At 33.2% G+C, this 19,619-nt stretch overlaps 1 long non-coding RNA gene across 5 annotated transcripts in view; it reads right to left on the reverse strand.

Moving 5' to 3' along the window:
• The window catches only part of LOC102176916, a 673,837-nt gene that overhangs the window by 327,816 nt on the left and 326,402 nt on the right, over positions 1-19,619 (reverse strand). For 3 of the 5 annotated variants that reach the window (XR_001918463.1, XR_001918465.1, XR_001918455.1), the window contains one exon: positions 8,433-8,629. The exons of 1 other annotated variant lie outside the window; for it this stretch is intronic. This is a non-coding gene — a long non-coding RNA (uncharacterized LOC102176916). Of the gene's footprint in view, positions 1-6,725; positions 8,630-19,619 lie in introns of those variants that run through there. One more of the 5 variants, XR_001918451.1, reaches the window with a different exon arrangement.

A 19,619-nucleotide genomic window follows, 5' to 3' on the forward strand; every position in this document is an offset into this window, starting at 1 on the left:
GCAAAGAGAGGGAAGGTATGATTTGCTCCATCTTTAATATCTACCCTTATCTTTCTCTTGTCTCTTTCTGTCACAATTATCTATCTTTAAGAAGACTTTGCAAATCCCCAAGTCAGCTGTGAATTTTATCCTTTCATATAACATTCTTCAAAGTCAGATGACACTAGTCATATCCTGCTTTGGACTATTACAGCTGTTTGAGGAATTTTAAATATATCATTCCCCAAGTAGAATTTAAATGCTTTGGTAAAGGGCTGTGCCTTCTGTACTTTTTTCAATTTTCTATTCCTTTTGCAGAGATCTGTCATATAGTGGAGAATTAGAAAAGATTTTGAAACTCAATAAAACTGGTTCAAAGAGAAAAAAAAAATGTAACCTTCAGATAAATGATCCCAACATTTTATTGAAGGAATAAAGAAAAAAATCACAGACTGAAATCAATAAATGAAATTATTTGAAAGAATGAACAATAGAAGTGAAAGAAGTTCATTGTATCTTTAGAAGCTGCCACAAAGTATGGTGCACAGTAGCTACTCAGTCATTAGCTGTTGGATTAATACCTCAATAAATAAACACAAAGTGAAGGATTTATGAGAATAAAGAACTATTAAAAAATAGTCATAAAACTAGGCCCATCATTTCAGGCCAAATGGGCAGAGATCAACAGAAATTAGGTCACTGGGTCAAAATATAATATTCAAAGGATAAGAAGAAATATCTGTATTACCTCCTCTGCTCTTTTGTTATAAAGCTTGCTTTGTTGTTGTTCAGTTGCTCAGGCATGCCCAACTCTTTGTGACCCCATGGACGGCAGCATGACAGACTTGCCTGTCCTTCACTATTGCCCAGAGTTTGCTCAAACTCATTTCCATTGAGTTGGTGATGCCATTCAATCAGCTGATTTTCTGTCACCCTCTTCTCCTCCTGCCCTCAATCTTTCCCAGCATCGGGGTCACTTTAAATTAGTTTAATTTGGACCGCAGAGCAATTCCATGAAGAAGCAGTAGAAACAAGATTCCACCCATTTTATAAGTAAGCAACAAATCAAAAGGATTACATCTCTAGGTTAAGATCAGAGTCAGGGACAAAGTCAAAACTTGAAGTCCTTACTAGGAGGTCTCTAACTCCTTGATATTCTATTTTCGATAGGCCAGCAAAATTGTCATCCCTGGGGTCTTACTAAAAAGACAAAATCTCAGACTCCAATTTCAGATACCTGCATCAGAATCTGAATATTAACAATATTCCCTGGTGATTTGAAATAATTTTAAAGCGAACTGCTTACCTGATACAAATTTGAATATAAATATGTCTTCCTTCATAGATATAGACATACGCAAATATATAAACATAATTTAGGATATGCGTGAGTGCTAAGTCACTTCAGTTGTATGTGACTCTGTGCAACCCTATGGACTGTAGCCTGCCAGGTTCCTCTGACCATGGGATTCTCTAGGCAAGAATACTGGAGTGAGTGGCTGTTTCTTTCTCCAAGGGATGTTCCCAACCCAGGGATCGAACCTGTGTCTCCTACATCTCCTACATTGGCAGATGGTTCCTTACCACTAGCGCCACCGGGGAAGCCCATTATGGGATTTATGTGTATGCATATATATCTATATATAGCCATAAAGCCATTATATAAAAATATTACTCTTGGAGAGAATGAAATAATTATTATTAATTATTACAAATAATATTGAATATCATATACATTAGAAAGGAACATAGTTTAGGTCCATGAATATGGTCCTTAAAGAAAAACATATATTTAAATGAAGTCTCTTTTTAATTAACACAAATCTGAGGAGTCTGTTGGGCATATTAGAAATTCTATCATGTCTTTGAGAAAAAAGAATACCAAAGGGAGCACAAAGTAATAGAGCAAGCACAATAGTTGGCAGTCATCTGTAAAAACAAGGTATTGAAATATGCCTATTTCAGCACATGTTAACATCTGGGGGTTAACATATACACACACATACAATAGCTAAGTAGAATGAGTTTGATGCTCAATCAAAATATGAAGTCTGTGATGTGCTAATTAAGGGAAATTCCTTCTGGTGATATTATGTTAGTAATAACAAACACTACCAGGCAATAATGGAGCCTAGGCATGGCTTATAATAAACACATGTACCACTCATGCCTCACTCATGCCTCAGATAAGAAAATGGACAAAAGCAGGAAGTTTGTCTCTCCTTTCAGAAAGGTGAGAGGTTATTTTATTTTGTATTTTAAAAGGTAGACAAATCATTTTTTAAAAAGTGAAATTTCAGAGCTGAGTTTTATATTCAATTACTATAGCTTTAGAGTGTGATGATTCCCACATGTATTTTAAAATGTTCCCATTGCCATCTACTTTTTTCTGCTCAGCAAAAATTACAAACAATATTCAATATTATAATAAATATAAATTAGAAGGAAAAAGAATATGAGTGAATAAGAGGTAGGGAAAAGTAGAAAGTGAAGATGTTCCAGAAAGAAAGAGAACATTTTTCTAAAGGGAGGAGAGTTGAGCTAGGCTCAGAAATATGAATTAAGTTCTCTAGGTAGAATTTTTTTAAAAAACAACTTTTTGTTATAAAAAGGCAAGATAGCTTCTTAAAAACATGAAAGGATAATTAATATTTTTCCTTCTAAAACTGAATGATAATAGTCTTTGTAAATAGTGTTTATGAGTTATCAAATAAAAATCAAAACTATTTTTCATTAAAAACCTTATATTAAAGAAGTTAGTTAATCTTTCATGCATAAATATTTTGCATTAATTTGTTTTCACAATTGTGAAGAAGAGTTCCATATTATATGGCATTGGGGAGACAATTATCCAGTGTTAAAATTGTGTACAATGTTCAATATGGCTGATATGATAACAAAGTAAAGCCTTTTACAACTTTTGATTGTCTTTTGATTTCTCAGAAGCATGATATTAATATGCTTAAATGATCTTTCAACTACAAGTAATATCTTTTTTTACAAGTAATATCTTAATCAATGAGCATTCAACACATTTCTTTTCATACATACAAATACACATACACACACAATATCATCTAAGTTGGATGTCTGATATAATAATGATATTTATCTTATGATAATGATAAGATGCTCATATTCTTTGAGCGATGTATACTGCTTCTTCAATTTTATAAATATACTGTACAGTTAGTTTCTGTAATTCATCTGTTTCCACTTACCCTTTACTTGAATATATATTAAGAATTATTTCTTCATCCTCTTGACTGTAGCTTCCCAGGTGGCTCAGTGGTAAAGGGTCCACTTGCCAATGCTGGAGACGTAAGATGCGTAGAGAAGATCCCCTGGAGGAGGGCATGGTAACCCATTCCAGTATTCTTGCCTGGAGAATCTCATGGGCAGAGGAGGCTGGTGGGCTGCAGTCCATGGGGTTGCAAAGAGTCAGACACGATTGAGAGACCGAATAAGCATGCACACGTCTTGATTGTGCAATTCATAATTGTATTTATGAATATGAAGCTCTCTGTGACATATGTGATGAGAGTAGAATCCAGAAAGTATATGAGATTCTGGGATTAAATTCATAGAATTCTTGGCTTTCATGATATAGATGTATGTTAGATCTATAGTAGACAGTTATATTTAGATGGTTTTCTCTCATGATATTAGCACATCTAAGCTGCTTTCTTTTCATATTTTACTGTGGACTACCAAAAGGCAGAGATCTGTATTAATCATGTTTTAACATGTAAGAATTAAAGATTTTAAAATTTAAAAAAAAATAAAAAATTTAAAAAAAAAAATTCCTAATGAATAGCACAATACTTGGCCCAAAGATAGACGCTCAAATTAACTACTTTATGAGCTATATGAAGTGAAATACAATGTTTTGGGTCCATGAGATTGGAAAGGTAAATTGGAAGCGTGTGTGTTAGTTGCTCAGTTATGTCTGACTCTGCAACACCATGGACTGTAGCCCACTAGGCTCCTCTGTCCTTTGGATTCTGCAGCAAGAATACCAGGATAGGTTGCCATTCCCTTCTCCAATCATATTATAAATCATCCTGCTTATTGTCACAAAATAGATCCCAGAGATCCTTCAAAGCATGTCATCATAGAACTCATTCTTCAAGGCATCAAGGCCAAAAAAATAATTCATTTATGATTCTAAGTCATGCACTACTAAGCCAAGTATCTATACTTATAATCCACCCAATACTTAAAGATTTCAGCTATAACCTACCCATAGTGAGTGACTGAGTGAAAGTTCTTCACTTGTGTCTGACTCTTTGCGTCCCCGTGGACTATACAGTCCATGGAATCCTCCAGGCCAGAGTACTGGAGTGGGTAGCCTTTCACTTCTCCAAGGGATCTTCCCAACCCAGGGACTGAATCCAGGTCTCCCGCATTGCAGGCGGATTCTTTAGTAGCTCAACCACAAGGGAAGCCCACCCAAAGTAATTTAGTAGGTAAAAGATCAAATGGGAACTAAGTGGCTTGTCTGTTACAAACGTGTATTTCAATTCCTCTACTCATAGATTTTCCATTTTTGTTTTCTCACCCAAGAGGACAAGTGGGTAAATACAATTGATAATATGCCCAAAATTAAATGATATGCAATACAAGAGTATAAGTTACTTTATGATACTTCATCTCACATCTCAGTTTTATAAAAATTCAATGATAATCAAGTAAGTTAAAGTTAGAGATACATTTATAAGCTGTCTGGTAGTTTTCAGAAATATTTTCTCAGGAACTCAGGAATGATTAGACAATTAACAAATTAATTATACAAATTAGTGTTAGGGTAGATAATTAACAAAACATAAATATTTTACTAGAAAAAGTATAAAGAAATAAATATAGATGTTTGTTCAGGTAAATTAGAGAAATCAGAAAGATAGACTATACTATTTCCTGATATAAAAGGTAAATCTTTAAAGAAAAGCTGGAGTGTCTATTATTCTCCATGACTGACTTTCTCTTTATGTCTAGTCTTCATAATTGATTTAAATAGTTTTGTGTTTTAGACAGGTTGATAAATAGAAAACTTCTTTTCGACAGGTTGACAAATAGAAAACTTCTGAACCTGTTGACCTTTTAGTGGTCATAATTTACCTACAAAGAGGGAGTGAGAGGAAATTAGATAACATTGTGCTGGTAACTGTTTAACAACTGATTCTGAAACAAGGGAAGAGGAAAAAACAACTCTTATTTGTAGAATTTGCTGATTTCTATGGTGCAAATACTTCTGTCACAGCTGATTTCAAACAAGAAAATGCTGTCTCTTAAAAACAGAGATTAGGAAGGAGTAGAGTAGTAGCTCATCCAAGCTAGTTTTAGCCAGCTTCAGCATATCACTGAAATCAGGTCATATTAAGTATTTTATGAACAAAGTTGATTAAATAAATAACTTTGGAAAGCAGTGTCAAGTGTATGCTCCTCTTAGGGATACACCATATATTTAGCTTTTAAATGTCCTGGAAAGTAGCTTATATGAGAAACCTCTTTAAGATTGTTTAATATAATATCCCTCTCATAATTATTTGACTTTTGGTTTTTCTTGGGGGTGGTTCCAGAACATCTTTCAGAAAAATAGTGTTTCATCAAATCCTATTAGGGAAGTGTGGTTCCGATTATACATTTCAAGTCTCACTGCATACATTATGGGCTTTCAATAATCATAAATCAGTGACACTTATTTATATAGAAAGGTCTAGAGAAAAAGGTAGGAAAAGATACACTAGTATTGGTACCTAGAGAAGATACTGTCCTACATTTGATGAGATTGCATTATATTTAGGTAATTGATTCTTTAGTGCAATTACAGGTTTATTTATTTAATAGAGATATTTTATTGAGCATCTACTATATTCTATGCACTATTAGACTTCAAGGCATTGAAAATTTCAGTGCTTTTATCTCTTATATGAGTGAGTCTCCACTGTGTGTGCTTGTGTGCTCAAGGGCTCAGTCGTGTTGGACTCTTTGGGACCTGAAGATCTGTAGTTTCCTCTGTCCATGGGATTTTCCAGGCAAGAATACTGGAATGGATTGCCATATCTTCCTCTTCCAGGGGATCTTAAAACCCAGGGATCAAATTCATGTCTCCTGCACTGGCAGATGGGTTCTTTACCACTGAACTGCCTGGGAGGCCCATTAGGCAAGGCCAATTTTAGTCCTTCTGTTTCTGATTTTATAGTGGGGAGGGAAAAATTCTAATGTTTAATTCTAAGGCATGTTTAAATCTAATACATCTAGTTACCTGAGTGGAATTTTGTTGCAAAATACAGGTAGTATGGACACATTACTCAGCTATTTAATACTTCAAATATAATCTTTCTTAAGGAAGGAGGCTGTTATTTTCCCTATAAGTACTCAGTATTAAATATCTGAGTATGTTAGTATGTTATATTAGTATGTTTAAGCAATATTATTATGTTAAAGCAGTAGCATTTCAGTAACTATCCATCTGAGTCTATGAAAATGTCTCTAAGTGTTTAACCTATATCTACATTTGGCAAGTTAGTGTAGTTTATGTATACACATAAATATTCATAAAATTGAGTATGTTTTGAAAAACAAAAGAGCAAGACTAATGGTTGAATGTTAATAGTAAAAAGAGGCCCAAGAATTCAGCTATCTATTTTGCAACAGATTTCTTGCAATAGCCTCTCTTTCCTTGAACCACAATCCACAAATTATCATGCAAACCATAAACCTTAGTGCATTTGCTTTTGCTTTGTTTTCCTTTAGAGAATTGAGAGGTAGATTTTCCACAGAAGAAATAGCTGGCACTTGACCTTTGGCAGCAAGTATGATCTGCTGTTTCATCAAAGAAACTCTGATGTTGAATTACCTTAGCAGCACGTGAATTATTTCAAGAAACTACAGCATGACTGCTTTAAGATAATGTGTTCACTGCTTATAGTAGTGTATGAAGTATTATATGTGAAAAGAGTAACACTTTGGTAGTTCATTTTTTTTTAATCCTATACATTTTCCTTACCATACAAGCATAGAAATAAATGTTTCTTATCACACTGAAAGAAAGAAAAAAAAAATGCATACCTTTAGCCATGAACCTAGCTCAAAACACACCATCACCATGAAGGAACATATCACAAAATTGCCTTCTGATTTCTCAACTGAGAGCACAAAATTGTTGCTATCATGGTCACCAACACTTAATTGCTTTTGTAATGCTACAAGGTAATTTTCATTCAAAGTAGGTATTTGAAATGACTAGCTACATACAAGCCATATGGTGCTCATTTACAGTAACAAACATAACTTCTAAAAAATAAATTTAATGAAAGTTGTTTTACACTTTGCCCTTTGGAACCTTCTTTACTTTCTTTCTTCCTAATTTTAACAATACACTTAAAAATTGCTCCAAGTATAACCTGCATGGAATATCTAGAGTTAATTGTCCATCATTGGAAGAAAGACAAATATGAACTTTTCTAATATTCAGTTATGGTACATTGTTATAGGAACATTTTATCTATCTATATTATGGCTACATTTTTGTAACTTAGACTGATCCTTAATAATACAAAATAAGCTGCATTTTATATTTGTCAACTTTTTATCCAAATAGCTTTAGTTGCCAATGCAGAATATCACAAAATTTAACTTTAACAACTTAACATTTCACAGAAAAGGAAAAAAAAAGAGTCTATATGTTCATTGATGTATCAAGCAATGAAGAAAATATAAATACATGAATTAGAAACGGAACTGCTGTCAGAGGCTCATAATTTTGGCACAGATCTGAATTCACTATAAGCATCTTTCAAGAGGCAGAGGAAACGCCACACTTTCTTAGCTTTCACTCCCACAGCAAGGAAGTTTCTCACCAAATCTCCTACCTTTCCCCATGAGATGTAACCGTGGAAATGAACATAAACAGGGGATGAGCCAGGGCAGGAAATCAAAGAGAATCAGAACAGAGAGATTCACAAAAGCATATATTCTATCTTATAGTCCAGCAAAACATGGAAATATTTTTAAATGCTAACCATCATAAAGTTATATTAACAATAGGCTTCATGATCCTGCCATGGAATGGGAGGTATTATCTTGACCCTTGACCTCTGCTCACAGAAAAGCCTGAGAAATGAAAATCATGTTTATCATGGCTCTTCATTTTATACAAATTTACTGTCTTTTCTTAAACTGGTTTAAGAAAAAAAAATTCTATTCTGAAATAGCCCAAGTCTGGTTCTTAATAGTCATGTGACTTTTTTTTTTTTTTTCCTGCCAGCCATGTGCTCCGTATCATTTTACTCTGAAATAACTATGCGGATTTCAGCTCAACCTGCCTTTGCTTATAATGCATGACATACCCCGTGAGGGAGCCTGAGAACAGGCTCCCTTGAAAAGCAAGGTTCTCATAGTTGGCCTGTAACCATGGAAGCAGATGCCGTTTTCTTCTTACCCCTGCTTACCTCTTTGCAGCCTCGAGCTGCTCCCTATTGTTAAAAGGGGTACGCCTTGATTTTTCTTCATCATGACCGAACTTGCCTCTTCTTCAAAGGGCATGATGCTGCAGGTCATTGGTCTAGACTGTTTGCACGGTCCAGAGAACAGCCTTGATGTAACCCTTGCTCCGTCTGAGCCACACCACCAGCCGTGCATCTGTAGACTGTAGGGGGACATTGGAGATCTGTATTTGAAAAGAAGTCTGTCTGATTTTGCCATTGTGCCTTTTCACTCATCGATCGAATGAATATCGAACCTTCTGTCGTTGCATGTGTGAAATAGATAGCTTAGCAAGCACTTTTGTGCCCAACCTGTGCAGTGGGCCAAAAAAGGTTTTCCTTTTAGTCTCAAGAATTTTTTTCTTCAGACTATGAATTTCGTGTTAGCTTAAATTGTTTGTGTGTTTTTATTTCATCCAACTGTTAGGATGACTGAATTACTTCATCAGCAGTGACTTTCTTTTGAAGGAACATTTTCTTTTTGTCAACTATATTTTGGTTTTTGTTTTTTTGTCTTTTGTAGCTTTTTATGATCTAGTTTAACTCATTTGTAACTAGAAGTGGTATAATTGTATCCTGTTAAGCCAGAAAGTTGAGGTTTCTTAAGAAGATGGTTAGATGATATCTATCATTTAACAGATTTAATTTCAGAAAGGTGAACTTGAACTGCCTCAAGGTAATTTCAGTGATTTGTAAGAGTAAGTAAATCAAATAATCATATTGATTTTGAGTTAAACAAAATGTTTGATAAACTATGTGAAGGGAAAATTTTTTCTTTGTTTTTCCCCATTTAAAAAATTGTGAAAGTGTTAGTCTGGAATATTTAAATATACTTAAAGGCACATAAATGTATTACTCTCATTTGCTATGTTAAATAATACCATATATTTATAATTTGTATCTTATGGCATGATTTAATTAGAAAGTATGCAATATGAAAATATGTTGTTGACATTTTATTTTTAATACTATTATAATTCATTGCTTTTTATCAATAACTTATGGTAACAATAACCGATGACCATAATCCCACCTGCTCATTCTAAAACATTATTTTACCAATTCTTTAAAAAAAATCAGAATCAAAATGCTTGATACGTTTTTTTCAATATATTGCTTAGTAAGCATTGTCTATGTGTATCAGTTTTTGTTTTGTTTTGTTTTGTTTTAAGAAACCACTATCCCATACTTCAAGGCATACCTATTTTCTCTAATTGCCACAGGCAAAGGGGAGGTCCATGACAGAATAAAGAAGGTTATTGTGACAGATGAAACATAATTCGCAATGAATACTCTTTTCATCCAACCTTAAGTAGCAGAGGATTATTTCCAAGCTGAATTTGGTGGCAGAATGTATGAGCTGATTTTATTAACATATAAAGACAGGCTAAAGACAGAAAACCTATTTCTCTTCAGCTGGATGGAGGTTATTTCGTGTGTATCTGTTTAGGGGTCTTATTTTGTTCACCTCAAATAGAAGAAATGCTGGACAGAAGAGAGTCTGAAGAATCGGAGGGAGTAGGTGGGGAGGGTAGGAAATAAGAAACTGAAAGCAATAAAAGTTGGAATTTTCTATGCCAGATAATGAAAAATGAGTTAAAACTATTTCTACATTCTTTGGCATGCACATGAAATAGTCAAACGTGTTTTCAACAAACATATGAGCTGCAAAAGTAGGTAAATTTTATTTCATAAGCTTTAATTTCCTTAGATGATTATTTTTGTATTTTTCATATTCTTAATTTCAAATGGTTTATTAGATTTCCAGATGCTGTCAGGGTTCAAATTAGGGCTTAACACTAAATATCAATTAAATAAGTATGTGTTTGTTTGGTTATTTTATTTGCTTTCAGTTAATTGTTTTGTTTTTAATGACGGGTTTTATTTGATCTTTATAAAACTTTAATATTCAAGTATAAATAATTTTTACTTTTTTTTTTACTAATGAGGACAGATTTTAAATTGACTAAAAGACAAACAAACAAAAATCTTTACTTGATACAATATCTGTGAATCACAAGAAAATTCCAGACTACTAAATCCATTCCATCTTTTTTGTTTTAAACAGAATTTTCTTTACAGCAACCATTTGAAATTACTTATTTTTGAAATATTTTTTGCAATTCTGCTTTATTTTCAAATACTTTCTAGGAGTTGCGAAGTAGTTTTCCGTAAATAAAAGGAAAAGGAAGTGGTTGTTCTGTCTGCTAGCATATCTACTATTACAGAATTTACAATAAAGTGCTATTTCTCTGCTATGTTCTTGCCAATCATACTTTGTTCTTCTGAGGAATGAAAGAAAAATCTAAATTGTTCTTTTTCAATATAACAGATATATTCCATATTTCAAATATTGTAATGAATAATTCAGAAGCAATGAAATCATGTAGGTATTCACTAGAAGGCATAAAAACTATAATCTACAGCTACTGCTGTTATATTTTTTTCCATAAAGTACTATAATATGATTCTTTACAATGTATCAAGTATACAACTTGAATTAAATAAAGCGACTTCAATTATTTAAGTTGGTTTTGTAGTTAAAAATTTAAAAAAATATGCAATAAGATTCTTTCACTTTTAAATTTGTTAACATCACTACCAAATACTTATTGCTGCATTAAATATTTGTTTCTATTAACCAGATTTTCATTTCTCCTTATATTGTAATTGAATTGTTACTTTTAAAAATGCAGTAATTTAAAAATGAAAGAAAGTGACTATTGTATAATTTCAGAAAATATAAGAAATTATATAATCCTCATTGATCTGTTGATTAAAATTGAAATCTCCTATATCCCCTGTGAAAATAATACTGAAATGAATCACATATCTAGGGAATATTTTCAGAATATTTTATATGCTTTTGTTAATACAAATAGAAGGTAATCTTTAAACAAAATAAGAATTCCAAAGGATAAGTATATGTATATATTTATTATTGCCAGATCATCTACAGAGATTTCCTACTTGTAGTTTTCAAATCCTTCCTAATAACTACTCTGTAGAAACATGTGAAGGCATACACCTTTTGCATTTGCTAAAATTTTCTTCTGCTGCTGTTATTTCATAAATATGGCTTTATATAATTCATTTGAAATATGTGTGTAATTTATGAGTTGAAAGTATGAAGGAGATGAATGGGAACTAAAGTGATGTTTTTAATTAAACAGAAGGGAAAGAAGAACACTTTAAGAATGATGAAGTTGATACAGGAATTATTGAAATGTTGTGTTTCATAGTATAATGTTTTTAGAGAAGTTTAATTTTATTCATGATTGAACTTATAATCAAATAGTAAGGTATGTTGAATGATCACATTTTAAAGTAAAATTCATTTGCACTCATTATTATAAAATAATATGAGAAAATAATTATATTCATTCGAGAATGAGATTTTTCTTTTGTTATCACGTGATAGTTCTTTAAAAAATGGCATTTGCAACCTGAAAGTGATATCATTAAATACATTTTTAATTAACCTGTATATTCAACAGAGTACTGCACAAAAATAATTAAAATAGTGGGAAGTGTATTTGATTTTCATGTACAATCTCTGTAGAGTCAACCTCTGTCTTACTCAAAATATATTTCCTGTGTTTTGGGCAAGGATATTTTTCATATCGCTTTCTTTTTCCTCCCCCTCCCTAAAACACATTTTGCTCTAAACTTCTGAACCAATCACTAGGAAAGACACAAACAGCAGTAGCAGTTCAGGAAGCAGCCCTGTGAATGTAAAAAAAAAAAAAAAAAAAATCACAGACTTTGATTTTATAAGACAAGTTGGATAGGAGTCAAAACTGCCACATGCAGTGTGAAAAAATGCCACCCTGGTGTGAACAAAAGGTTTAAAATGGAGTCAAGAAGCGTGCAAGCCTGATGTCTAAGCTTTTCCTGTGAATTGTCTGCCACAACCTGCAGGGTATCAAGTGGGCTAGGAAAAACAGAGAGAGCTCTTGGAAGCTACAACTGAGAAACATCGGCAGTCAAATGTGTTAGTTGTTGTTTTTTTTTTTTTTAATTTTGTTTTGTTTTGTCTCATCTAAGCATCATTACACTAAACTGTTTTACCCAAAACATAAAACAAATCCAAAAAAAGCCACATAATTTGTGAAGAAACTGTTGCTTAGAAATGAATTGTTACTTTTTTCCTCTTTTTTCTGCATTCCTTCATTTATAGCAAAGTGAAGTTCCTAACTGTATGTCATATTTTCAGTTCTGTGTTTTGTGGGCCTGAGTTTTATTTATGGAGGGTGAGTAGGGGAAAAGTCTTATAAAATCCTGACTACCAGAGTAAAAATTATAGCACACATGTTTGCTTATTCTCTAAATTATCAAGGAAAGAATGAGAGGAAGGGACTCAGAGTTCACTATTGGAAACAAGCATTTCATATCTTAATAAATAATACAGTGATAACTCTGAATGAATATTCAGCAGGAATAGTCCTTCAGAAAACATACTATTATGATGGATTAGTAAAATATACTAATATTACACCTTACTTAATATATTAGAATATAAAAATTTACTCCACAACCAAAAATGTTTATTTAAAAAAAAAATCAGTTAAATCCAAGGTTAAACTATCATCATACACTTAAAAGCCAAAAGAAGTAATTCAATTTTAAGGACAATTAAAAACTATACCACTATGTTATAACCCACACTTCAATCATCTTAGTATGTTTATAAAGGCAAATATGAATGCTAATTACACTATAAATTATGAATAGCATTTAAAGAAAGTAACATATCCTAGGTGATTGTGATATAATCAATACAACATATCTAAATGCAAAAAGAAACATCTTTGATGAGCATTGAAAAGATTCTTAAACTTTGAAGCCAGGTTTATTACATTTGCATCTTATCTCATTAAGGATTGGGTCCAAAGCCAGCAAATCCCATCGGTTATGAATGCAGGTCAAGACAGGAACATTTTTCTATTTACTCTTTGCAACACTGGATAGAAATCAATCTGTTACTTTCATTACAACCACACAATCAATTCCATTTAAAGTATAATACAACAGCCAAGTCCAAGGACAATATGGATCCTTGAAAAAAGCTCATACCATCTGCAGGCTATATTTGATATAGCTCCTGGTGAATTGTTTTCTTTCTAATTAGTGTACATGGTCATTTAAAGCAAACATGCCTAAACTGATATTGCAACATAGGATCCAAGAATAATTAATAGTATAGTCTTTGTCAAAGTTGCATTAAAATAGCATTCTTTAAAACAATGAAAAAGCTTACAAGAGCGATACTCTCTCACTGACTCCAGTTTGAGCAAAAAATTATTATATAACCACTTTATAGTCCACAAAAATTATGCACAATAAAAATTCTACCTTGAAATTCATATATCAGATCCTTTTACAATTGGTTCCTCTCATCTCTCAAAAAAAAGACTTAATCCTTATAAACTTTATCATATCCCCAAATTATCAAAATATTTGCTTTAATGAGTTCTCTTGCGCAAAGCATAGCTCAGTAAACAAAAGAAATGTGTCCATTGTGCAATCCATTTACACATAACAGAACCATCATGTCAATCATTTTTAAATATTAAAATTAAGATAATCTTTTACTTTCATAAATTATTTGAAAGCACAAGATAAGCTCCTGTACAGCAACATTAATGTTAGTTGAATAAATTATCTTTCCTTTATTTTATAAATGAAGATAGTTTCCTTTTACACATCGATTTCAAGCATTGCAATTTACATATCTCCCGACTTCCTCAAACATAGAATAAATGAAAGCCTTCAAGAAGGGCACTATTTACAATTGTCTCAGATATAATTTTAAAAATATATTTGTTATTCAAATATATTCTGTCCATTCCATATAAAAGGAATAACTCAAATTTAAATCAAATAATTTGTTTTTTTTTTTTAATCAAAACACTATGTCATTTATACACATCACATGACCCTTAAATTCTGGACTTTGGGAAAGCTTTCTTTGTAAAAAAACACAGCTCAAATTTTGTTTCAATAATTTTCTTTCTGCAAAATATTATGAGGACATGCTCCTCTGTCAGTAGTCAGTGATGACTTTACTGTCACTATTGTTGATAAAGTTCCCTTTCTAATGATAGAAAGTAGTTCCTAGACCTGGGCTTTCCTCAAACACAGTCTGTAAATAAAATCTGAGATACGAAGATACTCTTGTGTGTTTTAAGGGGTCCTACACATTTCTGTACAAGAGGGTCACCAAGAGTCATATATGACTGAGCAACTGAACAAAAACAGCAACAACAATAAAATATTTCTGACCACAAAGGGAGATTTTTTTTGCTACATTTCTCTCATAAACAAGTTTAGGCCAATGAGCCCAAGGTTAGTCTCTAGACAGACTGTCACTACCTAGGAGACATTCTTCTTCAACACAGAACTCAATTTCAGATAGTCATAATAGCCTTGCGTGGGGTCACTGTTGAGTTGTGCTTTCTTGTGCTTTATGGCGTTCGCAACTGGAAGCATCTAATTCTATTCCTGTTCTTTCTTATCTGCCTGCTAGACTACCTTTTTCAGACTGAGCAGGAACCACAGCCAAAGATGATTTTCAAAAATCATGATCTGGGCCCACATGAACTTGAAGCAAATTCAAAACGAGAAGGGAAAAGTGAGGTAGACTAAGTTTTTCTGATAGCAATTCAGAAGAAACATCAGAAAGGACTAGGGCACACAGATTCAGTTTAGAGTGAAGGTTAGCTTGAGCCATTCATAATACAATGTCTTAAAAACTAGAAAAGGCATTTCAAGTAAATGCGCTAAAACACAAAAAGAAGAAAAGAATTACTTTATGTTTAAGTTCAGGTAAGTGATATATGCACTATTGAAGATATGCATAAAATACATAGCCAACAAGAAACTACTGTATAGCACAGAGAACTGTAGTTGGTGCTCTGTGATGACCTAGGGAAGGAAATCCAAAAAAGAGGGGATGTATGTATACATATAGCTAATTCCCTGCTGGTGCTAGTGGTAAAGAATCCACCTGCCAATGCAGCAGACACAAGGAACACAGGTTAGATCCCTGGGTTGAGAAGATTTCCTGGAGGAGGAAATGGCAACCCATTCCAGTATTCTTGTCTGGAAAATTCTATGGGCAGAGGAGCCTGGTGGTCTAAAGTCCATGGGACCATGAATGAGCAACTGAACACACACAAACACACACACACACACACACACACACACACAGTCGATTCACCTTGCTGTCCAGTAGAAAATAACACAACATTGTAAAGCAACTATACTCCCATAATTTAAAAATAAATAAATAAATGCATGCAAACAACTTAAAAACACCTGTGGATTGATCTGCATATGCTTATTAACTTTGATTTTAATTCACATGTTATTTTTAAATGTTCCTAAGAAATCACACAGGGAATAATCCTAAAAACTATGGCTTTTAAACTCACATCCCTAAAATAGTATTTAATATTTTAAGTTTCATATTCAGTTCAAGTTTAATATTTTAAGTTTCATATTCAATTCACAAATGGGTTCATCTTTCACTTTCTACCCAAGTTTGTCTGGAATGCAGGGTTTCCTAAAGGAAGATCAGAATCACTAACTATATTTTCTTAGTTTCTTTATTTTTCTTCAACATTTGAAAAACAAGTAAGGCTATGTGTAATTTATTTTTCCTTTTTTACATTAAAATCTTTCCATGGAAGTTCAGCTTTTGTATGTCCAATGATACTTTCTTTATTGAAGAGATTTTATAGAAATCTAAGTAATATAATTTACCATTACTTTTTCACTGGCTGAATCACATTTTGAAAAAAAAATGAACTAAAACTGATAAATGTATCATATATAGAAAAATATAATACTTCCTAAGTGGGCAGTGAAAATTTTATATGCTTTCATTGTTGATCTGGACTGTAGATGCAATGCAGTCTATTAGCTATACTGTTCTCTAATCAAAGAAAATACGTATCATTCTGACTTTAGGAGAAAATGTCTCAGCCAATATGATTTCTCAGAGTAAAGTCTCAAGTTCTAATCTGTTTCTAGATGCCCAGTACCCTGGCTCACACTTCTCAATTTTTACCTAATTTGAAAAATAAAATTGAGATATTTGGAGTATTATAGTCTTTGCTATCAAAAGCCACAATACCTCAAATGTATGTATTTGACTATGAATCACTGTTTTTAAAATGGAAAAAAAAACCCTGACATTTCTACCTATATTTCACTTTTTAAAGCTGATAAAAAATTTTGAACATGACAGTATTTATATAAAGTGTTATTTTTTTCATTCAGACCAAAAAAAAAAAAAAAGAAAATGAAATATTAATCGCTCACTCATGTCCTACTGTTTGTGACCCCCATGGTCTGGGGCTCACCAGGCTCCTCTGTCCATGGGATTTTCCAGGCAAGAATACAGGAGTGGGTTGCCATGCCCTCCTCCAGAGGATCTTCTCAACCCAGGGATTGGACCTGGGTCTCCTGAATTGCAGGCAGACATTTCACTGTCTGAGCCACCAGGGAATCTCCTGACCAAAAAATGTTATATATAATTTAAGATTAATATGATAAGCCTTGAAAACTTGCAATAAACTGGCAACTGTTCTTTGGGGTTGTGGATCATTTAATAGAGGTCTGTTGTCAAAACAATCATTTCTGAGATGCTTTATAAAGTGAAATAGATACTGACAATATTTTATATCGTCTTAAATCTACTAATTCAGCCAACTAACATGCTTTAATTGCCTTTGTGCTTTCCCAAGTTTTTGAGGATATTGTCCATTCAACAAATATTTGTTGCATATCTATTCAGCAATGTTTTGGATGCTAAATATGTAATTATACATTTCTGAAAAGTGATTATGTGCTACGATATAGAATAAGGAGACTGAAAGGAGGAGAGAGTTCAGGATTTCCCAGACAAGAATAGTGGAATGGGTTTCCACTTCCTACCCCCAGGAACTCTTCCCAACCAAGGGATCAAACCCCATCTCCAGTGTCTCCCAAACTGGCAGGCAGATTCTTTAGCATTGAGCCACCCAGAAAGCCCTTCCACATAGAGAAGGTAGTCGGGAAAGGTCAAGAGGAAAGGTCTCCAGAGGCAAATGGTGAAATGAGACTTAAAAAATGAGAATGGCCAAGCCATGGGAAGAAGAGCATTTGGTTTCTCCACTAGAATGTGAGGGACCCAAGGCAGGAAGACACCCAGCATACTGGAAGTAATACCTGGAGATCAGGGCTGCTAGCACACAGTCAGAGGTCGGCGGAGGATGGACTCCAGCTGGGGTGCAGGAGCAGGAACTCACCACTCAAGGACTAACAGCCTGCAGGGAGGAGTTTGGACCTTATTCCCAGGGTAGCGGGAGCCTCCTGAGACAGAATCTCTCAGGAATGAGATGATAGATTCGAAAACTTTTTAACATCTGTAAATTCTGGGACCATCAAGTATGACTTAATATATTAAGCAGTGGTTGTTAACAATATAAAAAATAATCCTGTATCATCTGGGGAATAATTCAGGCTTCCTAAATCTTCTTAACTGAAAAACTGCACACTTGGGATGTTGGTTTATGGTTTCTGTTCCCTGGAGCTAATTAAACAAGTATTTGCCTAAAAGTAAATGCTGAAGTGGGTTGCTTCAGCTCTCAGGTAGTTTACTTGCTCCTAGAAGCCAAAATAGGTAACGTTTTCTACCAAGAATGGCTGCATCCTACTCATCCTTTGACTAGTCACATGGTAAATTAATTTATTTTATATTTAACTGTATCAGCTATTTAAATATTCTGTTGAAAAGTTTAAGGGCATCATGACACATTGAAAAAATTTAATCAGATATTTTAATTTTATTAACAGCTGATGAATTGAATAAATACATATTACTTTTGATGTTACAAATAAGTACGATATTATTTTCTACTGAACAATAACCAGGAATTTTGAATTAAAATATCATTTCAGTTTTAAGAATTTTTAACTGATTAGATCTTTTAGATGAAGATAAAATATGTTCATTAAAAACAAAAGGAGCTCCAAAGATTAGATAAGCAGTTGGAATCAATATTAGTAATCTATGACCAAAATCAGAACTTTGAAATTAATAAAACATTACTATTAAGCTAAATTACAAGGTGTTTCTGCCTACTGAGATACTTAATCACAAGTTTTATGGTACTTTTTCAGTCCCTTAAAGACAAATGATTACAGGACTGTAAATTCTAGATATTAAAATACATGATTAATAGCAACATGCTTTAAAATTACTATGGAAGTGCTATAGTTGACATTTTTAATTGGAGCTTCCCTTTAGTGAATTTCTCACCAAACAAATATCTTTCACCTCTTAAAAGAATAATAACTAGATTCATCCCTTCCTGGAGATTTATATTTAACCATGTAAAAGATGAAACTAAGGCCACAAGGAATGCTTAATATACTTATTTGTAGAATTTTTCACTTAATGTCAAGGGCAGTTTTATAAATGCATTCAGTATTTTGGTTTCCATTAAAAACTTTTTTGATAAGAGTCATCTATACTTCTCTTTACATACTAAACTGCCTTTTAAATAACCAGTTTGACAAATTAAAAACCAGGAGTTAGATTTGTCACTTTATAGAAGATCGTATCTATTTTATATAAGTGCACAATGTTAAAAGATTTTTACTGGGGTAACTACATATGAGATAGTAGATTACAAAGCTAGTTGCGAGACAGATCTCCTTATAGAATATCAAAATAGGTGACTTGGTACACACAGAAAAGGCTTGGAGTTGTGAGAGGGTTTTCTGAAGATTTCTTTCAGGAGCACTGTGTCTACCCCTCCAATCAATTTTAGTAATGGAGTTTCTGTAGGAATCCTTGGAGAGTTGAAGTTGGGAGACAGAGCTCAATTGTCTTTAACTCCTGCCTGGACAATATAAATGACACACGTGGATGACCTCGTTGCTTTAGTGTCAGATTAAAGGGGAGCTTCCTATAATGTTGACATGTGCTTAACTTTCCAGAGTTTGTTCTTGCAAAAAATGCATGAGAATGACCCACGGAACAATGAAGAACAGCTGCCTAGAGAAGCACCTGGAAGGATGTTGGAAGCCATGAGAGAGTTTTGTGAAACTGTCCCCCAAAAATGCAAGCTGATATTGGCACAGCTAAGAGAGGAAAATATA

This window comes from Capra hircus, chromosome 1 (genome assembly GCF_001704415.2).
Source record: "Capra hircus breed San Clemente chromosome 1, ASM170441v1, whole genome shotgun sequence".
Lineage (NCBI taxonomy): Eukaryota > Metazoa > Chordata > Mammalia > Artiodactyla > Bovidae > Capra > Capra hircus.